General features: G+C 39.9%; 1 protein-coding gene across 1 annotated transcript in view; it reads right to left on the minus strand.

The window, feature by feature from the left end:
- LOC138763648 (protein Niban 1-like) overlaps positions 1–26559 on the minus strand; it is a 145050-nt gene that overhangs the window by 95534 nt on the left and 22957 nt on the right. The gene's annotated exons all lie outside the window — the stretch shown is intronic.

The raw sequence follows: 26559 nt of genomic DNA on the forward strand, positions 1-26559 counted from the left end.
AATAGAAGAGGGAAGTAATAGCAAAGTGCAACTTAGTCACAAAGCCGGATTCATCATAAAGCATGTTGTCATAGTGAAACAATTCAAAGCAACACGAAAGGTCAAACAAAAACTTTGAACTCTTACTAAATAAACTGTACAAGAAAACCCAGAGCTACTTTGGTTCCATTGAACCTAGGTGGGTTGCATTTAGCATTTATCATCAAGAATAAAATGAGATATTGCAATCAGAGATTGTAAAGATTGTGCACAGTGAAAGCTTATTAAGAACAAGAACAATGCACTTAAAGCTGGGCAATAAATAAAACACCTCTTTGAACCTCCTTATTATCCTCTTAAAAAATATGATCATTAGTCAAACATGACAAATTAATGCTGACTGTCTTCGATTTACCTATAGCTCTCAAAATAATGTCCATAAATAGAATACATATGTCCAAAGTTAAACTACAGTATCTTGTTTTTATTCTGATGTTGATCCATTATGTGATAAATGAAACATCTCAGATTCATATGTTTTGTGATTCTCCAAAACTAAAAGATATTTGGGAACAGTTTTTCCAAATTCTATCAAGGATTTTTGAGGATCAAAGTAACACCTTTCCCCTTTTATTACTTAGTTTGGCTATTCTCAACAGGAAAATATTTCCTTGAGATTAATTCAGATGACCAATTTTGATGAAGGGGAAAGATAGTTTACCATCAACTCGTATGCAACAGATACAGGATATTATGCCTTGCTTCAGCTTAGAGAAAATTAGATATAACATTAAAGAGTTCATGATAGAATTTGACAAAATATGGAGCCCATTTATGGACTATTAACATAATTTGATTACATGGGTGCTTGTGAGCCAGAAGGATCTGTTACCATGCTGTATCTTGCGTGGGTGCTCTGGGGGTCCCCTGTCCGTCATCCGGGAGCTGAGACTCTATTCTTTAGATATTATTTGCTGGTGACCGTGTTTAGTGGAAGGGGTAGGATTAGAATGGGGAAAGGGTTCTTTTTCCTTTTTCTCTTTTCTGTATTTTCTTCTTTCTTTTCCCTTTCTTCTATCTTTTTTCTTTATAAATAGAAGGGACCACTTCAATTCGAAAATTCATCATGAGTACGTTCTAATAATTATATTTACATTATATACAAGACAATGTATAAGTTACTTATGATTCATATTCTGTTGTGTATTGGGATATGTGATTATTATATGTTCACTATGTAACATGTAATATTTCTCTTTCAAATCAATAAAAAAAATTAGAAAGAAAAGAATGTCTAAATACTCTCACTCAAAATTTTTCCAATAATTTAGCCTCTACCAGTGTCTATTTTTTGTTGATTTTCCCAAGATGTATTAGACCAACATTTACTTTGCTGCCTCCTCATGGAGTTAAAATGGTAATGTGAATCACTCCAATGCTATTTAGCCAACCCAAGTTAAATTAATTCAGGTGCAGACACTCTTTAGAACTGGAGAAAAGCAAATCTTTCTCAACCCCAAGGAACTGCCTGAGAATAGGACGAGGAAGGAAAAAATATTTGTAAAAAATTTTATCACATTCAAGATCTTTAATTGTAAGTTTTATACACCAGTATTTTTGGGTTTCGCTGCCTCAAGTCAGGTTCAGTCAGTTTCAATACTGTGCATTCTCAGGGAGTATTGAAAGTGGGAACTCTGTATCTACCTCTTCCAGCAGCAGGAGAATGTGCCTGTAATGATGGGAGGAGTGAAGAAGAAATCTCCCAGGGGGAGGAGGGACAGCAGTTGCAGGAGATATATTCTTTATACGTGGGCCCCTTGGAGACCCCACAGTCTCTGCTGGCAGGAGTTGCCAGGAAGCTCTCTGCCAGAGAATGTTTGCTCTCTGAGGTCCTTCTGCCTCCTCCTGTAGGCTGAAAGTATGAGCAAAGAATTTGAATGACCTCTGATCAAACAGTGTGCATTAAAATGGGAAACATGGAAGAGATCAGCAGAAGCCTGGAGGCATCCTGAACGTTGCCTGCATTTTAAGATTTTGATTTTAGCTTCCCGGCATCTGGTGTTGTTTTGATTTTTTTTTAGGCACACATTAGATTTATAGCTGAGGTAATTGGAAGGAAAGATTTCATTGAGAAAAAAGAAAACTGTTGGACTTTTAGCACTTCAACCAGCACGGGAAAACAAGGTTATAAAGCCTAGTGATCCTGCAAACTTTACATGTAGAACTATTGCTGGCCTCATCTGAAGGAATTTTACCACAGAGTAAAGGAGAGGAAGCAATGAAAAATACTGCCAAAAAAGTCAGGAGTTGAATTTCCCAACGAGAACTAAGATGCCTGGAAATCAGCCCAAAATTGCTCTGGACCAGGTGAAGCCCACATTCCAAAACCTCTGGAGTTGTGCAAAGGAATTTATGGGCATTTCCATTTAGGAGTTGCTTCATTTGAGCTGTCCACTTTTCCAGCTCAAACTCAGCTTTTCAAGCATTTAGTAATCAAGCCCTCAGGAGATGGTTTTGTAATTGGGGCCCATATCATGAAAAAATTGACTTTGTATTGGATTAATTTGTGTTGAATTTATCTTGCAAGATGAATTTGGACTGTGTTCATGGAGTTCCCCAAAGACCATGAAGTTCCCACAGAATCTAATTGTTGCTAAATTCAGCATTTTGTCTTCAGAGCCCTTCTGACAGATGGCATGGACAATGAATACTCGATACATCTGCAGAAGTAAGCCTGGCAAATCCATTTCATACATGTTGAGCTCCATTATGGGCAATGGTTTTTCTTTAATCCAGTGCTGTCTTTAAGGAGTTTGTACGTTCTCCCCATGACTGCACGTTTCCTTTTGGTACTCTGGCTTTGGCCCACCCTCCAAAAACGTACAGGGTTTGAAAATTAATTAGCGTATTTTGGTGGCACATCCTTGTGAGCCAGAAGGATCTGTTACCATGCTGTATCTCTAAATAAAATATTTTTAAAAATATATAGTGGTAAGGCAGTGGGATTGAGGAAATGCTAAATATTCCAGTCAGCTGTACAGGGAGAGCAAACTTTGTGCAATTCACTGGATACTGCCTATGCACAAAAAGCACAGGAAATCCTTGCTTCTGCTAAACTCATTGCGAGAACCTTTGTCTGTCTGCCTTCCCTGCATTCTCTCATTGCTCTAATCGGAATCCCAGAGTTCATTCAGTCATTACTAACAACTGGTGAGCTCTGGTCTTGGAGAGGGAAATGGTGAATACTCACCATTCAGTTCAACTGCTTGTCAACATAAATTGATAGCCCAAGTGACTATCCCCTCATGACTGCTTTTCTTAAGCTCACATTATCAATGCAAAAGTCCACACATTTATATTTTCCCCTTAATTACTATCATTCTTCCCAAATGTCTGAGAATGAACGGTATTCATGTATACTCACAGTCCAATACCTGTACCTCTACAGACAAATACATGGATTCTTTTCTCTTATGAACTTATCTCAAATAATTTGCAAAGAATAGCATTACAAATTCATGATTGAGAGCTGACATCATGAGGATGCAATTTGTGAGTGGTCATAAACACTCCACTTTGCTTGAAGTTAGTGACCAAAGATCTGAATATTGAGTCCAGGGTCCTCTCAATACGAGCACATTGATGATAAGGTTTCTTTTTGTGCTTGGAATGATCTGGAGCTAAAAGAAAAGACCAATGATTTCTGTATATTTTTTCCAGATGCTATTCCTGATGCCCAAATGAAAGCCACTGTGGCTAAGAAGATCCAAAGATAGCCACAAAACCTACATTTAAATTGGAAAGTGGGTATCGAATACCATTTTCCATGGGCGGTTATTGAACAATTTTGCCTGAGCCATTTGCAGGAGAGGTGATGAAAAGCTTGGTCAAAAACTTTGGAAAGAAGAGAAATCAGCATGCAAAAAACATTTATGGAGGGAATTCGAGAGCAGAAGGCCTCGGCAACAGAAGGGGTGGCTGCCTGTGGTGTACTAAAGAAAATGCAAGGAGCTGGAGGGTTGTAGGTCTGGTGGAAGTTACAGAACTAAGGAGAGGCTCGGTTTTAGAGTGATCCAAGATTGAGTTTTGCTCTTAAACTGAGAGTTAATGACAAGATGTCTGTGCTTCCTTGATGGGGGAATGACAACAGAACTGTGCACTTGGCATTGGCTGCACAGCTCCAGGCAGGGAAGAGCTTCCATTCACATGTTGATCAGAAAGGTGCCAAAACAGAGAGGGCAATGTTTGAACTGGAAAAAGGTGTTTTGTGTTTCCCAACTTTATACCAGACCTCTTGGGATATCGGTAAACGTTTAAGAATGGACATTCCCCGTCCTCAAATTGATCAGGGTAATAGCGGGAATATAATTTCCATGTTATGTTACTTTAAAATAATTTGTTCTTTGGTGAGCCATTTAAAAAGACTAGCTTCAGCAGCTACATCAATCCTTCAGAATCCAGCAATAATTTGTAACTCAAGTAGAAGATAAAAATGTTAACTCATTTGGTCGAGGCTGGACTGAAGTTCTAGAAATTGATGTAATTTAATGTCATTTAATGTAACTGAACATTATTATACTTTCTGTTCAGGGCTGGTAACTTCTTGTAGAATTATAGAGCTAGCAATGCTGACACATTCTGCCTTGTCCTTGTTGGATATTAAGAGAATTTGTTACAGGCTTGTTCAATTGAAGAAAACCAATTAAACGATATTCCTTTCTCAATACAAATAAAATCTCATTAAAACACTTGAAAATCTCCAATTACAAAACCACATTGAACCATTAAAGTAAACAACATCACTCTTCCTTGGATCCAACATCCAACAAGTATTTTCCTTAAAATCCAAGGCTAAAATTGCTTTACATCAATGCAAATACTGCAGAATAATTGATTTATAAAATTAACTTTCCCTTGAATTTTTTTTTTTACATTCAAAGTCCAGCAGGATCTGAAACAAGTCAAGGTCATGTTTCCAAGAACATTCTCTGATCATGAAGCCTTGTCATGGAAAAGATGCTCACACGCAACCCTTCATTCTCCACCAATTGATTTTAAGCTTTGTTCCAAAGTTTCATAAAACAAATATAAAAGACAATTGAAGTAACGCTCTGCAATTTATTTGGTAGTCTGCCCAAAACAAAATCTGAAGAGCAGATGTCACTGTCAACTTGTCTCACTTGAAAAGATGGTCTTGTTTTCCAAGTGTTGTCAATTGAACAAATACTACTTAAAAAAGGAAATAAGACTAAAAAAAAATTAAAAATTACATTCATAATATTTAGAAAATAGCAAAAAGACAAGTAAAGTCTGACATCGTATTCACATCAGCCAGGCTATGATATCAAAAAGAGGTCACCATTTTCTACACACATTTCCCCAATCTTACTCCTGATACCAAACGGAAACAGATGTCAACAAGGAAATCCAACAATAGCCACAAAGCATGCACTTTTAAAACAAACTTAATGTAAAATACACTTTCAAGAGTGGTTATTCAACATATAGCTATTAAAAGACTGGTCTAAGATGAAGGCATCATGATTACTACCTAGGATGCTGGCTATTGATCCACATGATGCATTGCTTTCTTAACTTAAAAACTTTTTTTTTAAATTTTTTTTATTTTTCACACCATAAACCACATTAACCATGATACATACTTTTTTCCTTTTCAAATATATACAGTGCCATTTTCTCCCCCCCCCTCCTCCCATCCCACCCTCCCTACCTCCCCCCTCCCGTCCATTTAAAGTACAAAATCTAGGATACATTAAACCAGTCAAACAATGTTGTCATTCAATAAAAATAAACAAGCAATTCCACTGAGTCAATTCTTTTCATTTCCTTCTCCTTTCGTTAATTTAGGTAGTGAATATCCCCGGTAGGTTTTCGCTATTGTGTTTCATGTAAGGCTCCCATATTTGTTCAAATATTTCAATATTATTTCTTAAACTATATGTTATTTTTTTCAAATGGAATACATTTATTCATTTCTATATACCATTGTTGTATTTTCAAATTATCTTCCGATTTCCAGGTTGACATAATACATTTTTTTGCTACGGCTAGAGCTATCTTAACAAATCTTTTTTGTGCATCCTCCAAATCAATTCCAAATTCTTTGTTTTTTATGTTACTTAGGAGGAAGATCTCTGGATTCTTTGGTATATTGTTTTCTGTAATTTTATTTAATATTTCATTTAGATCTTCCCAAAATTTTTCTACTTTCTCACATGTCCAGATTGCATGAATTGTTGTTCCCATTTCTTTTTTACATCGAAAACATCTATCAGATACTGTTGGGTCCCATTTATTTAACTTTTGAGGTGTAATGTATAGCCTGTGTATCCAGTTACATTGTATCATACGTAACCTCGTATTTATTGTATTTCTCATCGTTCCAGAACAGAACTTCTCCCATGTTTCCTTTTTTATCTTTATATTTAAATCTTGTTCCCATTTTTGTTTAGTTTTACCATTTGTTACCTCATTCTCCTTTTCTTGCAGTTTAATATACATATTTGTTATAAATCTTTTGATTATCATTGTTTCTGTAATCACATATTCAAAGTTACTTCCCTCTGGTAAACTCTGACTGCTTCCTAATTTGTCCTTCAAGTAGGATCTCAACTGGTAATATGCCAGCACTGTATCTTGAGTTATATTGTATTTATCTTTCATTTGTTCAAAGGATAATAATCTATTTCCTGAAAAACAATTTTCTATTCTTTTGATCCCTTTTTTCTCCCATTCTCTAAAGGAAAGGTTATCTATTGTAAAAGGGAGTAACTTGTTTTGCGTCAATATTAGTTTTGGTAATTGATAATTTGTTTTATTTCTTTCTACATGAATCTTCTTCCAAATATTGAGTAGATGATATAATACTGGAGTACTTCTATATTGTACCAATTTTTCATCCCATTTATATAATATGTGTTCAGGTATCTTTTCCCCTATTTTATCTAATTCTAATCTAGTCCAATCTGGCTTTTCCCTTGTTTGATAAAAATCTGATAGGTATCTTAATTGTGCGGCTATATAATAATTTTTAAAGTTTGGCAGTTGTAAGCCTCCTTGTTTATACCATTCTGTTAATTTATCTAGTGCTATCCTCGGTTTCCCCCCTTTCCATAAAAATTTCCTTATTATTTTCTTTAACTCCTTGAAGAATTTCTCTGTCAGGTGTATTGGCAATGCCTGAAATAGGTATAATATCCTTGGAAAAATGTTCATTTTAATACAGTTTATCCTTCCTATTAGTGTTAGTGGTAAATCTTTCCAATGCTCTAAATCGTCCAGTAATTTTTTCATTAGTGGATAATAATTGAGTTTATATAGTTGGCCGAGGTTTTTATTTATTTGTATACCTAGGTATCTTATTGCTTGCATTAGCCATCTGAATGGTGATTCCTTCTTAAATTTTGAGAAATCCGCATTATTCATAGGCATTGCTTCATTTTTATTTACGTTAATCTTGTAACCCGACACTTCTCCATATTCCTTCAATTTCTTATATAATTCTTTTATTGATAGTTCTGGTTCTGTTAAGTATACTATAACATCATCCGCAAATAAACTGATTTTACATTCCTTGTCTTTTATTTTTATCCCTTTTATATTATTTTCGGTTCTTATCAATTCTGCTAGTGGTTCAATAGCTAACGCGAACAATAAAGGTGATAGTGGGCATCCCTGCCGTGTTGACCTGCTTAAGTTAAATTGCTTTGATACATATCCATTAACTGTCATTTTTGCCAATGGTCCCTTATATAATGCTTTAATCCAATTAATATACTTCTCTGGTAAACTGAATTTTTGCAATACTTTGAATAAATAATTCCATTCTACTCTGTCAAAGGCCTTCTCTGCGTCTAAAGCAACAGCTACTGTTGGCGCTTTACTCCCTTCTACTGCATGAATTAAGTTAATAAATTTACAAATATTGTCTGTTGCGCGTCTTTTTTTAATAAATCCAGTTTGGTCTAGATTTACCATTTTCGGTACATACTCTGCTAATCTGTTTGCTAATAGTTTAGCTATTATCTTATAATCTGTGTTAAGTAAAGATATTGGTCTATATGACGCTGGTGCGAGTGGATCTTTCCCTTGCTTTAGTATTACTGTAATTATTGATGTTTTACATGAATCTGGTAGCTTTGTGTTTTATCAATCTGGTTGATTACTTCCAGGAGGGGAGGAATTAATAAATCTTTAAATGTTTTATAGAATTCTATTGGGAATCCATCCTCTCCTGGTGTCTTATTATTTGGTAATTTTTTTATTATCTCTTGTATTTCTACTATTCCAAATGGTTCTGTTAATTTATTTTGTTCCTCTATTTGTAGTTTTGGTAGTTCAATTTTAGTTAGAAATTCATCTATTTTCCCTTCTTTCCCTTTGTTTTCAGTTTGGTATAATTGTTCATAGAATTCTCTAAAGTTTTCCTTGATCTCCTTTGGATTATATGTGATTTGTTTGTCTTTTTTCCTTGATGGCAATACCATTTTCTTAGCTTGTTCTGTCTTAAGCTGCCATGCTAGAATTTTGTGCGTTTTTTCCCCTAGTTCATAATATTTCTGTTTTGTCTTCATTATATTCTTCTCCACCTTATATGTTTGTAGTGTTTCATATTTTATTTTTTTTATCTGCCAATTCTCTTCTTTTAGTTGTATCTTCCTTCATTGCTAATTCTTTTTCTATATTTACTATTTCCCTTTCCAACTGCTCTGTTTCCTGATTATAGTCCTTCTTCATCTTGGTTACATAACTTATTATTTGCCCTCTAATGAACGCTTTCATTGCATCCCATAGTATAAACTTATCTTTCACTGATTCCGTGTTTATTTCAAAATACATTTTAATTTGTCTTTCAATGAATTCTCTAAAATCCTGCCTTTTGAGTAACATGGAGTTTAATCTCCATCTATACATTCTTGGAGGGATGTCCTCTAACTTTATTGTCAATATTAAGGGTGAATGGTCCGATAATATTCTAGCTTTATATTCTGTTTTTCTTACTCTATCTTGCATATGAGCTGATAACAAAAATAGGTCTATTCTTGAGTATGTTTTATGTCTAGCCGAGTAATATGAATATTCCTTTTCCTTTGGGTGCTGTTTCCTCCATATATCCAAAAGTTGCATTTCTTCCATCGATTTAATTATAAATTTCGTTACTTTGTTCTTTCTGTTAATTTTTTTTCCCAGTTTTGTCCATATTTGAATCCAAATTCAGGTTGAAATCCCCTCCTATTAATATGTTCCCTTGCATATCTGCTATCTTCAAAAAAATATCTTGCATAAACTTTTGATCTTCTTCGTTAGGTGAATATACATTGAGTAGATTCCAAAACTCCAAATATATCTGACTTTTTATCATTACATATCTCCCTGCTGGATCTATTATTTCCTCTTCTATCTTAATTGGCACATTTTTACTAATTAATATAGCTACTCCTCTTGCTTTTGAATTATACGACGCTGCTGTTACGTGTCCTACCCAATCTCTCTTTAATTTCTTGTGCTCCAATTCAGTTAAATGTGTTTCTTGCACAAATGCTATATCAATTTTTTCTTTTTTCAGCAAATTTAGCAGTTTCTTCCTTTTAATTTGGTTATGTATTCCGTTAATATTTAAAGTCATATAGTTCAGCGTAGCCATTTTATACTTTGTTTATCTTCCCTTTCCGTTTCTCCAACATTACCTTTCCTTCTTATCCATTTCTGCTTTCTTGTTTTGAACACTTTATAAGATAACATTTCTAAAACATCAAACATTTTCCCTATTCTCCTATTTAAAACTTCTTTAACCCCAATCTCCCCTCCCCCCTCCTGAGTTGTCCTTTATCCCTTGTCCGACAACCACATCTCCCCTCTCCATTTGGATTTGCGAATTTACTCACAAACGTCAGCTGATTTTGCAATGACCGTAACTCCTCCCCACCCTGCCCCCCCAGAAAAGATTTCAATTTTCATATGTAACAAAGGTCACTCTTTTAATTCCCTCCTTATTCCCTCTATTCCATTTCCCTCCCTTATTAATTCTTGTCTATACTCTATATATTTTCCTCTAAATACGGATACATTCATGTATGCACACTATATATATACACACATATACCCCTTTACACACATACATATAGATCGTGGTCATTTTTACTCTTATTACATGTCTTCATCTCTCTGCTTGTTTTGTAGTTGTTCTGCAAATTTCCTTGCTTCCTCTGGATCCGAGAATAGTCTGTTTTGTTGCCCTGGAATAATTATTTTAAGTACCGTTGGGTACCTTAACATAAATTTATATCCTTTTTTCCATAAGATCATTTTCGCTGTATTGAACTCCTTCCTCTTCTTCAGGAGTTCAAAACTTATGTCTGGATAGAAAAAATTTTTTTGACCTTTATATTCCAGTGGCTTTTTGTCCTCTCTTACTTTCTTCATTGCTTTCTCCAATATATTTTCTCTTGTTGTATATCTTAAGAATTTTACTAAAATGGATCTTGGTTTTTGCTGCGGTTGTGATTTCGGGGCTAAAGTTCTATGTGCCCTCTCTATTTCCATTTCTTCCTGTAATTCTGGTCTTCCCAGGACCCTGGGGATCCAATCTTTTATAAATTCTCTCATATTCTTGCCTTCTTCATCTTCCTTAAGGCCCACTATCTTTATATTATTTCTTCTATTATAGTTTTCTATCATATCTATCTTCTGAGCTAACAGTTCCTGTGCTTCTTTAGCTTTTTTATTAGATTCTTCTAATTTCTTTTTTAAGTCTTTTACTTCCATATCTACAAATGTTTCTCGTTTTTCCATATTTTCCACTCTTTTTGCCAATTCTGATATGGCCACTTCCATTTTATTCATTCTTTCTTCTGCATTCTTAATTCTTCTTTTAACTCATCAAATTCTTGTAATTGCCATTCTTTCACTGATTCCATATATTCTTTAAAAAAAGATACAACCATTGTCTTGCTTTTCTCTTCTTCTTCCACTTCTTTCTGTTCTTCTTCTTCTTCTTCCTCTGGGTTGACCATCTGTTGTTTCCTTGTTTTCTTTTTACCCTCTTCTTTCTTGTTGTCGTTATTGTCTGTGTTCTGCACCTGCTGCTGTGCTGCAGGTGTCTCTCTCAGCTGTGGAGATCGACTCCGCAGCTTCTCCCCCCTCCCGTCAGTGTGTTTTTTTTCATGCGCATCGCGCATGCGTGACTCCTCGCGCATGCGTGGTTGCGCACTTTTACTCGGCTCTGCGAGCCATTTTTGTAGTCCCGAGCCCGGGACCTCCACTGACCTGTGGGAGCGGGCCTCTCTCTCCGCGGCGGGCCTCTTCGGACAGGTAAGGCCTTCACCTTCTTCTTCCGACGTCTTTCCTTCTTCTTTTCTTCCCGTTGTTTTTGGTTTTTCTTTCTTCGCTGCCATTGTCTTCACACTTTTACTTTCACTTTGTTTTAGTTTTTAAGTTTGTGCCTTTGTTTTTTCTCTATCTTTTTTTAACTTTTCTGGAGAGGGCTGGAGTTCCCCTACTGGCCACTACTCCATCACGTGACTCCCCCCCTTAACTTAAAAACTTGACAGAATTGACACAAATGCAAACAATTTAAAATATATGTTCTCAGTTGTACACAACATGAGAAAGCATGCACCCTTAGTGAATGCTTTCTGGCAAGAAATATGAAATAAAAGTGTTCTCTTTTTTAGAATCGATCATCAATGACCAATCTCATTGATCAACACACTTAATATTGGAGTACATTGCTTTTATTTCAAGCACTTGCCAAGAAAGGAGCAGGTGCATAACGGTTAACACCTATGGTCACCTTCACAGCATCAGACAAATCAACATTGGTTTGCACTGATGGCCATGGTTGCTAATTGCAGTAACTGATAAAGTTCAGTACCAACATCTTCAATGCCATGTCTAAACCAATATTCAGTCCAGACTTTACTCCTTTCTTAATTGATTGCAGATGAGATAAAAAATTTTGAGACAATCATAACAGTACAGTTTAGCAGCAGTCCCATTATAAATGCTATCATTCTAATCTACATGATCTATTTCACATGATAATATGCACTGTATTCATTACAACCTCAACACTTCAACATCCATGCTTTGGTTCAGTGGCTAATCTATGAGTCATCAGATTACAGGTTCATGATCCCCTTCACAGATTTGGGTAGAAAATCTAGAATAACATAGGGAAGGCTGCACTGTGAGAGGTACTGTCCACCCTTTGTCTGCAAATTATCCTGTACTTTCAACTTGCAATTATGAAGCATTGTTCACATCCTGAGGACACTTTTGATGCTGGAGAAATTGTAATGGGAGACCAGGAGATGGCAGAGGAACTGAATGAATATTTTGGATCAGTTTTCACTGTGGTAGACATTAATAGCATACTGGCCTCTCATGGCTCTCTCAGAAGAGAAGTTGGTGCAGTCAAGATCACGAATCAGATAGTACTTGGGAAGCTAAATAGTCTAAGTGTAGGTAAGTCTCCCGGATTGGATGGAATGCAGGCTTAGGTTTGGAAGGAGGTAGCTGTAGAGATTGTGGAGGCATTGGGAATGATCTTCCAGGAATCAATGGATTTTGGCATGGATTTGGGTGGACTGGAGGATTGAGAATGTCACTCCTCTGTTTAAGAAGGGAGCAAGGCAGCAGAAAGGAAAATATAGACCTATTAGCTTGACCTCAGTGGTTGGGAAGCTGTTGGAGTTAATTCGTCAAGGATGAGGTTATGGAATAACTGGAGGGGCATGAAAAGATAGGCCCAAGTCAACATGGTTCCCTTGAGGGAAAATCATGCCTGACAAACCTATTGTAATTTTTTTTTAAGAGATCACCAGTAGGATAGACAGAGGAGATGCAGTGGATGTTATGTATTTGAACTTACAAAAGGTCTTCGACAAGGCCCCACACATAAACAAGATGCTAAACAAGATGTGAGCCCACGGAATTAGAGGAAGGATACTTACATGTGTAGAGCATTGGCTGATTGGCAGGAAACAGAGAGGAGGAATAAAGGGTTCCTATTCTAGTTAATTACAGGTTACCAGTGGCGTTCCACAGGGGTTGGTGTTGAGGCCACTTCTTTTTGTTATATACAAATGATTAAGACTATAGAATAGATGGTTTTGTGGCTAAATTTGCAGATGATACCAAAATAGGTGGTAGGGGAGGAGGTGCTGAGGATACAGAAAGGCTGCAGAGAGACTTGGATAGATCAGGAGAATAGGTAAAGAGGTGGCAGAAGAAATACAATGTTGGAAAGTAGATGGTCATGCACTTTGGTAGAAGAAGTAGGCGAGCAGATTATTATTTAGGTGGGAGAAAATTCAAAATTCCAAGGTGCAAAGGGACTTGGGAGTCCTCGTGCAGGATACCCTAAAGATTTACTTCCAGGTTTAGTCAGTGGTGAAGAAGGTGTATGTAATGTTGGCATTCATTTCTAGAGGAAGAGCATATAAGAGCAAGAATGTAATCTTGAGTCTCTATAAGACACTGATGAGACCTCACTTGAAGTACTGTGTATAGTTTTGGGCCCCTTATTTGAGAGAAGGTGTGTGGGCATTGGAGAGGATTCAGAGAAAATTTACTACAAAGATACCAGGAATGAAAGGGTTAGCATATGAGGAACATTTGTCGGTTCTTGGACTGTACTCATTGGAATGCAGAAGGACGAGGGGGAACCTCATAGAGGCATTTCAAATGCTGAAAGGCCTGGACAGAGTAGATGTGGCAAGGACATTTCCCATTGTCAGGGATTCTGAAAAGGGGGCATAACTTCAGGATAAAAGGGTATCAATTTAAAATAAGAGATGTGGAAATATTTATGAGTGGGTGGATGGATCAGCTCAAGATTAGAATAGTGGAGCAGACTCGATGGGCCAATGGACCTTCTTCTGCTCCAATATCTTGTGATCTTATGAACAAAAAATAAATGTCCAAGTTGTACATGTTTTAGTCCAGATCACAGCATATTTTACTGTATCTATGCCTCATTAACCATCAATTTATACAAAATTTTCCACTACTGATCGATGCACAGCCATAAATAGTGTAAACAACACAGAAATGATCTGTCTCTATGTTAATTTAGGCGTGACGTGCATCATTTACATTTCATACAAATAAGAGCCTGGATTGTGTGAGTGACATTTTAAATAGAAATACTTTATTAAAAATAGTCAATAAACTGGTATGTAATCAAATACAGCCTTTCTATTTCAACTTTGTCTTTGAAAAAGACCTAAATGGCTCACTTGAGAGAAATATCCATATCTCACTTGTCGTTACAACCTACCCTCAAGAGGTTCATTTGACTCCAGGAAACATTAGGAGGGGTATAAAATTAGTTGTCCTGAATAGTTAGTTACAATTAGCTTCATTTATTAAAATTAAAAATGATGATTTTTGTACCCCATCCTTAGTCTGTTCAATTTCTACAATTGGTAACATTTATACAGAACACATGTTGTTTGAAGATGAGCATTGATGACCGGTTTAGATGACGTCAGTGCTGCTAGTAGTCGGACGATGTTTAATGATAAAGATACGTGTATCCTTATCTCACACAATCACCAACATTTAAGATCTTGTGTTCCACAATCTTTGAACACAAGGGGTGCTGCATCACCAAGAGGTGAAAAAGAATATCATATTTATTTCATTCTGAATTATGGTAAGGCAGACATACTTGAAGTAAGGACTTCAGTTTCCATTATGGACTGATGCATTTCAAAAGTTACAATTTCTGACTAATAATCTTTTCACTACATTCTTCATGTCAGGGGCATTTTTGGAGACACTGCTGTGCTGCATGGGCTTGAAGGCAATTAAAATAAATATGTCCTTTTGTTTGAGGGATCATCAATAAATGGTCAGATAGAAAATGGAAGCAGTTTTGGGTGTGGAGCAGAAGCACTTTCACATTGTGGTTGTAATATCGTGGAATGTGGCACTGCAGTCAGCGGCTGGAATGGATATGGAAATGCCAGAAGGCATTCTGCTGGGAATACAGCATGACTGGAAGAATGAGCAGAAGGCATGCAGAGCGAGGTGAGTTGATGGAGTGGGCATAAGGTTCAGGACAGGAGGCCACATCCATCCAGGATGTCCAGGAAGCCAATTTTTTCCCTGAACCTCAGCAAGAAGTGAGGGTTCACCATTCTGTGAGAGGGTTCTCACCAACTGCAAAGAAGGGCAGGGACTACATTACCAGTTGTTGTATAAGTGAATTATTATGCATCTAGCTCTTTCCTGGCTGGAAGGGAAATTTTTGGAAAATATCATTTACTGCTGCTTGCATTACATGAGTAGTCTTCCACGTGTACTACAGGTATTTCCATTTTCAAACAAATTTCTCAGAATGTTGTTTAGTTTCCAAACAATGAAACTGGGTTGACGTTGGGGCAAAAGGAAAAAAAGATAATCAGTTAACATCAGATAAAGTAATAGTAAATCGCTTTCCATTGCACAGACCTTCCCTTTAAATTCACCACAGAATTTTTCACCATGCATTTATTGGGAATAATTACTTGGATTGAGCTCTTCTCCCAAAGAATGTACCATTTTTGGGAGGTTAACCTCTCAACTAGGCTGAGAACACTTTCCTATAGGACCCTTCCAATCCACATGTGTTAGTTGGCAGTGGGAATTGATTGTAGTCCAGTTAGAAAGCTTGAAGTTGTGACAATTCCCCTTGGTGGAATGCCTCTGTTAGATCCAGTCCAGGATCTGGATTATTTTCAATGAAGGAACAGCTGCAGACACAAGAAGGTTGTGAACAGACATCTGCAGAAATCAAATGACAAGTTTTTTTTACTCAGGGCATTTATCATTGAAATCCACTATAAGCGATGTGTAGATCAGTCTGCAGTTCCTCCCCAGGCACTGCAGTTAGGCTAGTGAGAGGCTTTTGGGTTTGAATAGCAGGCACTACAGCTGCTTAGAAAGTGATCATCAGGCTTTGGGCTTGATAGGGCCAGTTTCAGATGGCACCAACTCAGCATAGGCTGGTGAACTGTGGCAACATTAAGCCAGAATGGCTGGAGTGGTATGATGAATGCTGCCTTCCTGAGAGATGACATCAGACTCATAAAACCACCCCGTGCTGGACTGTTGTGGCACCCTGCAAGCTTCTGTGAATATAGTCACCCACAGCGAAGCCAGCAGCAGGCCTGAATTTCTGCTGCAACCATCTCCTTGGGCAGTGGGTATTATATGCTGCCACGTGGTTGGGTTCACAGGCATGAAAGGAGAGTCACCCATCACTTTCCTGCTGGAAAGGGTGTGGATTCTGTCCTGCCCTAAGCCCTGTGAGAAACTGTGTGACACTGAACTCAAGCTTTACAATGACAGGAGGGAGAATAATATCCTGGTGGGCAGCAGGACTTTCACGACCAATACTAATCACACTGGCCCGTCTGTATTGTCCAATGAGAGGTCTTACATCACCACTTATGTCTGGCCTCACCTCCTTATACCTGCTGGTACTTCACTACATGCAGATTCTGCTGTTGATGACTCCTCAGGTGAAATCACATAAAAGCGCACTTCATTTTCACGTCTGCTTGCTGTTCCTCAAACCTGGCCTGGTCACTGCAAAGATGATCCACACCATCAACACCACAAGGGTGAAAGGAAATAATTTATCTTCCAGATTCAGGCTATGTACTCCACGAAAACATAGATTTCCATTCATTCAGCTGACTATGCCTGGTTTTATTGACTGTTTTGCATTTTATTCGTAGGGTTTTGACAAAATCATACTCATGAAGCACAATGCTGTAGCCTCATCACATTGGTGAGATAAAACACAGATTGGGTGCCCACTTCACCGAACATCTATGTTCTATGGGTCTAAACACGAGCTTTCTGCAGCTAACCATTTTAATTAACCCAACCATTCCTAAAAACAATATGTCTGTCCACTGTCAGGGTGAGGCCAAACATAAACCTGAGGAACAATACTTCATATTCCTCCTGGACACCCTGAAATTTAATGGCATGAACAGCGATTTTTTAAATTTAGGTAACTCCCACTCCTATCTGATTCCAATGTTTTAATTGCCTCTTTACCCACTCCTGTGCTGAGTCTTGTCCCCCTCCTCAGCCTTCCCACTAGTGTCTCCTGCTATCCATTGCTCCACCCCTCACACCTTCTGTCCTTTACCCTCGATGTCCCTCCCCCAGCATCTTGATGAAGGCTCCTGACCTAAAACGTTGCCTGACCATTTCTATCCCTGGACCTGAATGACCTGCTGAGTTCCTCTAGCAACCCTTTGATTTCACAGTATTGTTCCCTATTTGCTTTGTGCCAGTCCAGCCCTTTTCATTGTGATACTTGTCTTCACCATGAATCATTATTTAAAAATATATCTGCTGGAGTAGGGGTTTCCTTAGTTATGGTAAACATTCAAAAGATGGCAGTGATTAAAAAAAGTTTGCACTGGTTTAAAATAATATGCTCATAAATGAGCCCTGAATAACAGCCTAAGTCATAGCTCACATCTTTCAGTCATCTGACTCCTGTTCCTTACCCTTTCTTGTTTTCCTCAGCATTAATTTGCATAAACTGAGCTCATTTTGAGCTATCTCACAGAAGCAGAAATCAATGGTCAAAAGTCAGAAATGAGGCATTGACAACGAAAAGAGTAAAAGTTCAGAGTGAAAATTGAGCAAGAAATTGCATAAAGAAGTTCTTCATTCGATGTTATAAAGGAGTCATTAATGGAATCAATTTACTTAGTTAAAATAAATGGAGGAATATGGTGAGAATACAATAGAGTTCTGACGCATCATTCTTTTGATTGACAGGGATGGTCAGGCAGCCGCCCAAGGCCCGCAGATTCTTCTGAATGTGCAATTTGGACTTGGTGAACATAATTGGTTGACAGGCCAGAGAGGGGCTGGGTTTCTTACCACAATAGACACAATGTACATCCAAACCAGAGGTTTTCCAGCAATGCCCAATATTTAAACAAGTTTCTTGTGGGCTGCCCTCCTTCCCTGTACGTGATTTCTCAACCACATACTTTGTGCTGGTGCTGTTTCCCTGGGTAACCCGCATAATTTTGACTTTCATATATCCGCTTCCAATTGAGCCAAATTATTTTTGGTCAGGAAGGCAGCAAGCAACACACAATTAAAATCAGCTATGTCTGATTGGTGCTGCTTCCAGTCAACATCATACTCTTGTGAGGTCAAATCTTATATCGGGTTAAAAAATGATCCCATAGTGTGGTGCCATTCATTGGAATCTGGAAAATACATTCCACTTTGTGTCAAAATGTTCAAAAACTAAGAGACATTTAAAAAAAATAAAACAAGAAAAAATGGAAACATTCAGCAAGCTGGAAAAAATTTGTGGAAAGAGAAATAGTGTTAACATTTCAGATCCAAATCCATTAATCAGAACTGGGAACTTAATTTTGCATTGTGGGGAGAATAGTGGAGGGATGGATAACACAAAGGGAATATCTCCAATAGGGTGAGGTTAAGGTTACCAATGTGATTGTTGGGCCACCTGATAGATTAAGGAGGGGATTTAAAAAGAATTTAAAAGAACTGTATAGATAAAGCATTCTGGCACATTTTTTTCATTGTTATGCAAACCAAGGTAGTACTTTTGTGAAACCAATCCAAATTTCTTTGACCTCGTTGTGGGATTTGGAGGCTGAATAAATCTCCAAATTGCTCATGTGGCCTTCTTGTGGCATTTTTTGACTGAATTATGAATTAGTTCCAGGTTTTGAGGAGTGGCATACTTCATTACTGTTTTCTTGGCTAAAAGCTTTGGCCAATTTCATCCTTAAACTTAGCAGTGATGGAAAACCACAGTAAAACACACTGCCCTCATAGGAACTGCTCAAACATAGAGATACCAATGTTATTTATGGCTGTCGCTCAGATCGAATAATTTAAGGAATGAAGGTCAGGAAAGAGATTATGGGTTAAAGGTTTCAAATGATAGTTTAGAAAGGAGCCTTCAGATCATGGGCATAAGATAGGATGGCCATGGTCATAGGTAACCATATATTACTCTCTCTCTCTCTCTCTCTCTCTCTCTATATATATATATATATATACACACACACATACATATATATGATACAGTATGTTTTAAAACGTATTTTTTAAAGATTTAAACGGTATTGCTAAAACAACAAATGCAAACACACTGTATCTAGCGATATATTTATTTGTTTATATAGTAATATATGGTAACCTATGACCATGTCCTCCTTTGGAATGGCCATCCTAACTTTGGATCATGGGGTGAGTTCTCATTGGGCACGACTCAAGATATAGGCTTATACAGTGGATCAGCTTTGATGGGATTAACTGCACAGAAAAAGATTTGACCCAACTGATTGAATGGTATTTATGTTCCACAAAAATTACCAACTGTTCCCTTCATCACCTCTACCAGTAAAACCAAGTGTTCCCCTCTCACTTTCAGTACATCACATCCCCTCAATGACACAAAAATATTCTCATCAGTCTTTAGTTTTCCCTGAAAGCGCAGTTGCCATAATTATGATAGTCACAAAGACTGAATTAAATTTGTATACTTTCAAAAAATTTTATAACTTAATTTGAAACTTACACCAGAAATTTTAAAAAATCCATGTAAATCTCCTTCCACTGATAATGCCTGACCTGCTGAAGGTTTCCAGTTTTATTTTCCCCCACCTTCAGAACAGAGATCGAGGAAATTCAGAAAGGGCCTTAAATCACGGGTCAGAAAGGTGGTGTACAAACAGGCTTGGATCATGGGGCTTCATTTGACCGGTTGGAGACTTCAGATTCTATGTGGTTTCAAATTGAGTTTGGGAGGCTGTGGAACAGAGGTGAAGGGGGTGTCCACACTCATTGAAATTGGCTGATTTGTGGAATAAGGAGACCAATGGCAGAAGCACTCCCTATTTTCCTGCTCACAGGTCCATAGCACATGGCGCCTTAATTCTTCAGCACCTATTTCCCCAAGCCTTAGGAAAACTAGTTTCTAATGATCACATTTAAAAATCAATTTAAGAGGGAGAGAGTGTGAGAAAGAGGAAGAGAGGGCATGAGACAGAATGAGCAAGAAAGTGAAGAATATTGTGCTGTGGGTGAAGATCTCTGTTGACATTTCATATCAGCACTGAAGTGGTAACTACAGTTTCATAACCAAACTGGGAGAAACACTTGAGGGCTGTCTCCCACATCTACACACTTTCCAGCCAGGATATCAGTGCAGCCCAAGATGTAGTGATTCCCTCTGCCCCCATCAGAAACGAGCATCTCAGAGAGAAATATATAAAGGAAAAAGAGAAAGACTTCCCATATCATATCAGAGAGTTTAGCACATTTAACACCTAAAGTTAAAGGGATAAAAGTTACAGCATTTTCCATTTTAATTAGAGAAACTGGATGTTGGTAGGTGAATAATTACTCCAAAGATTTTCAAAATTGTAACCATTTAATTAGTGAATCACATTGTATGATTGTACAGCTGGTAGGTTGTAATGTTCAATCAAAGGCCGAGGTGTGGGTTGGAATAATGATCTATAATAGAGCAACAGAGGAATTAAAACACAGGCTCTTCCACCCAATAAGTCAGGAGCAATCAACAACCACACATTTATTGTTTCCTTATGTTTTCATCCACATTCCCCAAATCCTACCACTCACCTATGCACTAGGGGAAATTTATAGTTATATATTTCGGCAACGTCGTTGAGTGAATTTGGGTAGACACAGGGTGGTGCATTTGATGGATGAACTACAAATGGTTCCTTTCCAAAACACAAGTTTTCACAAAAGATATCCACACAAACAAGTTTATCTGCAAAGATAACCAAATGTATTGCCAACACTGTCTGAGCGATTGGATCTCATTGCAAGCTCTGCAAATAGGGTACTGTTCACAGGTTTGATGTCGTTGATGCATGATCAATTAACCAAAAGACTAAAGTACTGGAACTAGAGATGGACAGCATCTCTTGAATTGTTGGCTCACACTGACCCGGGCTTGAACTGGGGACAGGGTTGTGGCATAGCAGCCTTTATGAGGAATAAAGTGGAGGAGTCATGAGCCGGCCAGTGAGAGCAAGGTCAATATATAAGGTCAAAGGTATTTACATATACAAGTGGTTTCACCACATTCATCCTCTCTTTTTTTTAAAAAGAAGTCCCAGGAGAGGGTGGGGTGGGGTGCATTCAGATGTCCTCATAAGTTCATTCTGTCCGGTGGCCTCCTCTGGCATTGTGACTGGTGCACATCTGGCGGTGTGGTGGCCTCTTTCGGTTGTGGCTATTCCTCTCAGTCGGCCTGGCTGGGATGTTTGGCTGGGCCGGTGGGCCGGACGCAAACGTACCTGTTTGGGGAGAGGCCGGGGGAATAGGGCTGGGACATTGAGACCCTGGAGGGCTGGGAGAGTGGTGCCCAGTTGTTGGCTGGAGGGGGGGGGGGGAAACCAGATGCTCCCACCTGCGCCAGATCCCGTATGGATACTATGTCTTCTCGTTCGTCTGGGAACGCCACGTAGGCTATACTGTTGGACCCTCTGGACTATTGGGTCGGGCTTATGGGTCTTACATGTTTCTGCAGGAGAACTGGCCCTAGAGACATCAGACAGGTGGGTAAGGTCGTTCCTGACAATGATCTCCTGGGGAATGTAAAGAATCTCTCATGAGGTGTCTCTTTGGTGGCCGTACACAGGAGGGAGTGGATAGTGTGGAGGGCTTCTGGGAGGACCTATTGCCAGTAAGGGATGGGGAGGATCTTGGACTTTAATGCCAGTAGTACTGCCTTCCAGACCGTGCCGTTCTCCCACTCCATCTGGCCATTCCCTTTGGGGTTACAGCTGGTAGTAAGGCTAGAGGCAATGCCCTTGCACAAGAGGGCATCACTCATGAAGGATGAGCCCCTTTAGCTGTGGATTTAGCAGGGGTATTCGAAAATGGTGAAAACATTGTTCAGGGCCTTTATGACGGTAGCTGCAGTCATGTCCAGGCAGGGGATAGTGAATGGTAACTGGGAGTACTCACCGATGATATTGATGAAGAGCATGTTGCAGTTTATGGAGGGTAGGGGCCCCTTGAAGTCCAAATTTAGACGTTCAAAGGGGTGGGTGGCCTTGATCAGGTGTGACTTGCCAGGCTGGTAGAATCATGGTTTGCACTCTGCACAGACCCAACAATATTTAGTCAGTGTCCTGATGTCAGCGATGGAGTAGGGGAGGTTGCGGGCCTTGAGGAAATGAAATAAAAGGGTGATCCCAGGGTAGCAGAGGTCGTCGTGCAGCGACTGAAGCTGCTCCAGCTGCGCACTGGCACATTTCCCCTGAGAAAGGGCACCAGGGGGCTTGTTGAGCTTACTGGGCTGGTACAGTATGTCATAATTGTAGGTGGAGAGCTCGATGCTCCACCTCAGGATTTTATCATTTTTGATTTTACCCCGCTGCTGGTCAGTCAGCAGGGTCAAATGCTTACTGGCAAGGTAATGCCTTCAGTGTCGTACTGCCTCAACGATAGCCTGTACCTCTTCCTCGATGGACGAGTGCTGGATCTTGGGGCCCTGGAGGGTGTGTGAAAAAAATGCTATTGGCCTGGCAGCCTGGTTAAGTGTGGCAGCCTGGGCGAAGCCTGATACTTCACTCTCCACCTGGAATGGGTGGATTAATCCACTGTGCATCGTGGCCTTTGCAATGTCGGCTTTGATTCGGTCGAATGCTTCGCAGGCTTCTGCCAATGGGAAAAATGGTAGCCTTGAGGAGGGGACGGGCCTTTTCCGTGTAGTTGGGGACACACGTACATAGTAAGGAAAAAAGGCCAGGCATATTTTCAGGGCCTTGAGGCAGTGGGGGAGGGGGAATTCTAACAGGTAGCGCATACAGTCAGGGTCGGGCCTGATGACTCCATTCTCCACTAAGCAGCCTAGTATAGTCAGGCGACGTGTGCTGAAAACATACTTCCCTTTGTTGTATGTTAAGTTAAGGTGCTTTGTGGTGTGGAAGAATTTCTGGAGGTTCCTGTCATGGACCTGCTGGTCATGGCCGCAGATGGTGACATAGTCAAGGTATGGGAAGGTGGCCTGCAACCCATGTTCATCCACCATCTGGTCCATCTCCCTTTGGAAGACTAACCCTCTATTCGTGACCCCAAATGAGCCTCTAAGGAAATGGTAAAGCTGGCCATCTGCCTCAAAGGCAGTGTACTGACAGTTCTCAGGGTGAATGGGGAGCAGGTGGTATGCCGATTTAAGGTCTATTGTGGAAAAGACCCCGTATTGTGTGATCTAATTCACCATATCAGTAATGCGGGGTAAGGGGTAGGCGTCTCGCCGGGTGAACCTGTTGATGGTCTGGGAATAATCTATGACCATCCAGTGTTTCTCCCCGCTCTTCACTATTACCACTTGGGCTTTCCAGGGGCTCGTACTTTGTTCTATCACTGCCTCAGTGAGGAGGTGTCTCAACTCTGATTTAATGAATGTCCTGTCCTCAGCGCTGTATCACCGACTTTGGGTGGCGATGGGCTTACAGTCAGGGGTGAGATTAGTGAACAGGGGCAGGGGATATCCGGAGCATGGAAAGATCACATGTTGGGCATGGTGGAGTGGCCTGGGGCTGCTGGTCGCTTATGTCGGAAGGCGACAGTGCCTGGTTCACGAATTGCTAGTTACAGACAATGAGGGGAGGGTGGGGCCCGTCTTAAAGTTACCTTGAAAGTCCAACCCCAAAATGACAGGTGCGCAAAGCTGTGGCAGAACAAGGAGCATAAAGTCAGTATTAACAGTGTCTTGGACCATCAGAGTTACAGTGCAGCTCCCCCACACCTTTGCCGATTTGGCTTGGGAGGCCAGAGAGACGCTGAACTTCACTGGCTGCACTTCCAGGGAGTACTGCCATGCTGTGTTAGGGTAAATGAAGTTCTCTGTGCTTCCACTGTAAAAGAGGCTTGAGGTGGGCCTGAAGAGTTTACCTGGACGCTCATCGTGGCCCTGAAGAGTTGATGTGGTCAGCGTTGATCTACCGTCAGCTCATTGTCCAACATCTTCCGGTTATCCGACAAGATGGTGGTCATGATGGCAGCCCCCATGGCTCGCACACAGTCCCGTCGTCGCTCACTGGGAGAGAAGTAGAAGGTGGAGGAGACATTATTGCCAGAAGTGACGATGGAGAAGATGGAAGTGATGTCATAGTGTTCGGTGGTCTTCATAACATGCGAGTGCAAGAATCTCCATTCCCTGGAAGTGGCAGTCCCCTCTCACACGCGGCACTGCTGGACTTGGGGCTTTGCTTCACTGACATACAGACCTTCGCAAAGTGTCCCTTTTTTCCGCAATTGGCACAGGTGGCATTGTTGGCAGGGCAGCACTTTCTTAGGTGCTTACCCTACCTGCAGAAGTAGCATGTGGGGGGGGGGGGGTGGGGTGGCGCTGATGGTGACGAATGTCAGGTCGGAACTGGTGTTTGAGATTTTGCCTTCCAAGATGGCGGTCCCCATGTCCCCCATGAGGTGGCTGCGTACTCGCTGGAGAATGATTCAGCATTGTGGATGGCCCTTTCTAGGGTGTTGGCCAGCTCGATGATCTGAGGTAGGCTCAATTGTTTCTGTTCGAGCAGCCTTTGCCTCACAGTCAGATCGGGTGCCAGCCACGCATGCTTCACTCATCAATAGCTGGGCATGCTGCTCAGCACTCACAGCCTGGCAGTTACAGTCCCTTGCAAGCTCCTGCAGGGTCCTGGCAAATTCATTGAAAATCTCCCCGAGTCACTGCCTGAGTGAGTGGAGAATGTGCTGCACGTAGACCTGTACCTTGTACTGGTCTTTTAAAATGTCCATGGCTTCTCTGTAGATTGAGCAGTCCCGGACCATCCGGTAGACCTGGTGTCCGATATATGAGAGTAGTAGATGGTACCTATCTTCGTCGTCCTGGATCATGCCTGTGAAGGCAGCAAGGAATCCTTTGAGGCAGCAGTGCCAGAGAGAAAATTTTTTGGCCACCTCAGGATCTCTTGGGTCGATTTCCAGGCGATCAAACTTCAGATTGTGACAGATTATGTTATATTTTCTATTGTATATAGATATGTTTTAAAGGAGATAAATTGGGGCAGGATTTTTAGTGTAGGTCACAAACAAACACTTCAAAACAGATCTCATTTAAAATGCTGGAGCTCTGCTGAAGCCAGCGAGTCTCGGCTCCCAGTGCCTTTGTAAAGACAATGGAAACTGCTTTGCTGAAGGACTTCACAAGTACATGTTAATTGGATACAGTGTGGAGTAATGGATTATTGTTTTGGAAAGCAACAGATGAACGGACTCGGAAGATTAGGTCTGGTGCCGCAGTCTGTCTGAGTGCAGTTTGCTGTTCTAAGAGGTCGTGTGGTTTTCTCAGAGAGAGAGAGAGTGTTCAGTTCTACATTCAGCAGCAGCAGATGGAACTGGAACATGACAGGCTTGTGGAAAAATCCCATTTTGAAGACAGGTTGTGAGTTCAGCCTTGTCAAAGCCCTTGTGGTCCATACAAGAAGAGATGCCTAGCTGTGTGGTGTTTTACCTGAGATAAGAGAAACAGAAAAGGAACTCTGTGGTGACCTGAAAGAATGAGGTTATCATCTGGAAAGCCCTGATGGGGCAAGTTTCTTTGGCAAGACACTAATGTGGCTGATCGAGCAACAAATCTCTCTCTGAAAACTGTAAGAACCTTTCTGAGCAGAAACCATTTACCTTTCAAGCACCAAAGCCTGGTGAAATTCTGTGCACAGAATAAGAATTGACTGATACTGGTGAACTGGAGAAGTGAGATTGGACTGAGAATCAAATAACTTTTCTGAACTTATACACACATTACATACATGTACACTTAATTAGAAGGGGGTTAAGTTAATAGTAATAAGTTTAAGTTTGATCCTGTTTTCATGTTTAAAGATAATTAAAAGTAACTTTTGTTTAAGTAACCATTTGTCTTGATGAATTTCTTTTGCTGCTGGGTTTTGGGATCCTCTGGGCCCATAACATCCATATTCTGAGGATGCAAAAATTCTAGCTAATAAAATTGATGCACAATTAATTAACCAAAAGACTGAAGTACTGGAACTGAGGGCTTTATTAGCTAGAGATGGACAGTATCTCTTAAGTTGTTGGCTCACACTGACCCGGGCTTGAACTGGGGATAGGGTTGTGGCATGACAGCCTTTATGGGGAATATAGGGGAGGAGTCATGAGCTGGCCAGTGAGAGCAGGGTTAACATACAAGGTCAAAGGTATTTATATAAACAAGTGGTTTCACCACAGTTGTCTTTCCAAATCTGAATTGTACTTGCCTACAGTGCACACCATGTGGGATGTAATCAGTAATCCCAAGAGTTTGTCATTCATATATGAAAGCAAGTTTTGTTCATTTTTATTTCCTTTATTGGGGGATTTCCCATCCTCAACACTAAATTTATGGTCCACATCTGGCCACAACCTTCCCCTTCACACCTCTCTTCTCTGGGCTCACCTGACTGTCTTAATTGCTCGGCAACCAAACATTTTTTTTGGGGCATTGGGATGACGTGTATGTTTTCGATAGCTAATATCAATGTG

The sequence above is a fragment of the Narcine bancroftii genome, chromosome 5, assembly GCF_036971445.1.
Source record: "Narcine bancroftii isolate sNarBan1 chromosome 5, sNarBan1.hap1, whole genome shotgun sequence".
Lineage (NCBI taxonomy): Eukaryota > Metazoa > Chordata > Chondrichthyes > Torpediniformes > Narcinidae > Narcine > Narcine bancroftii.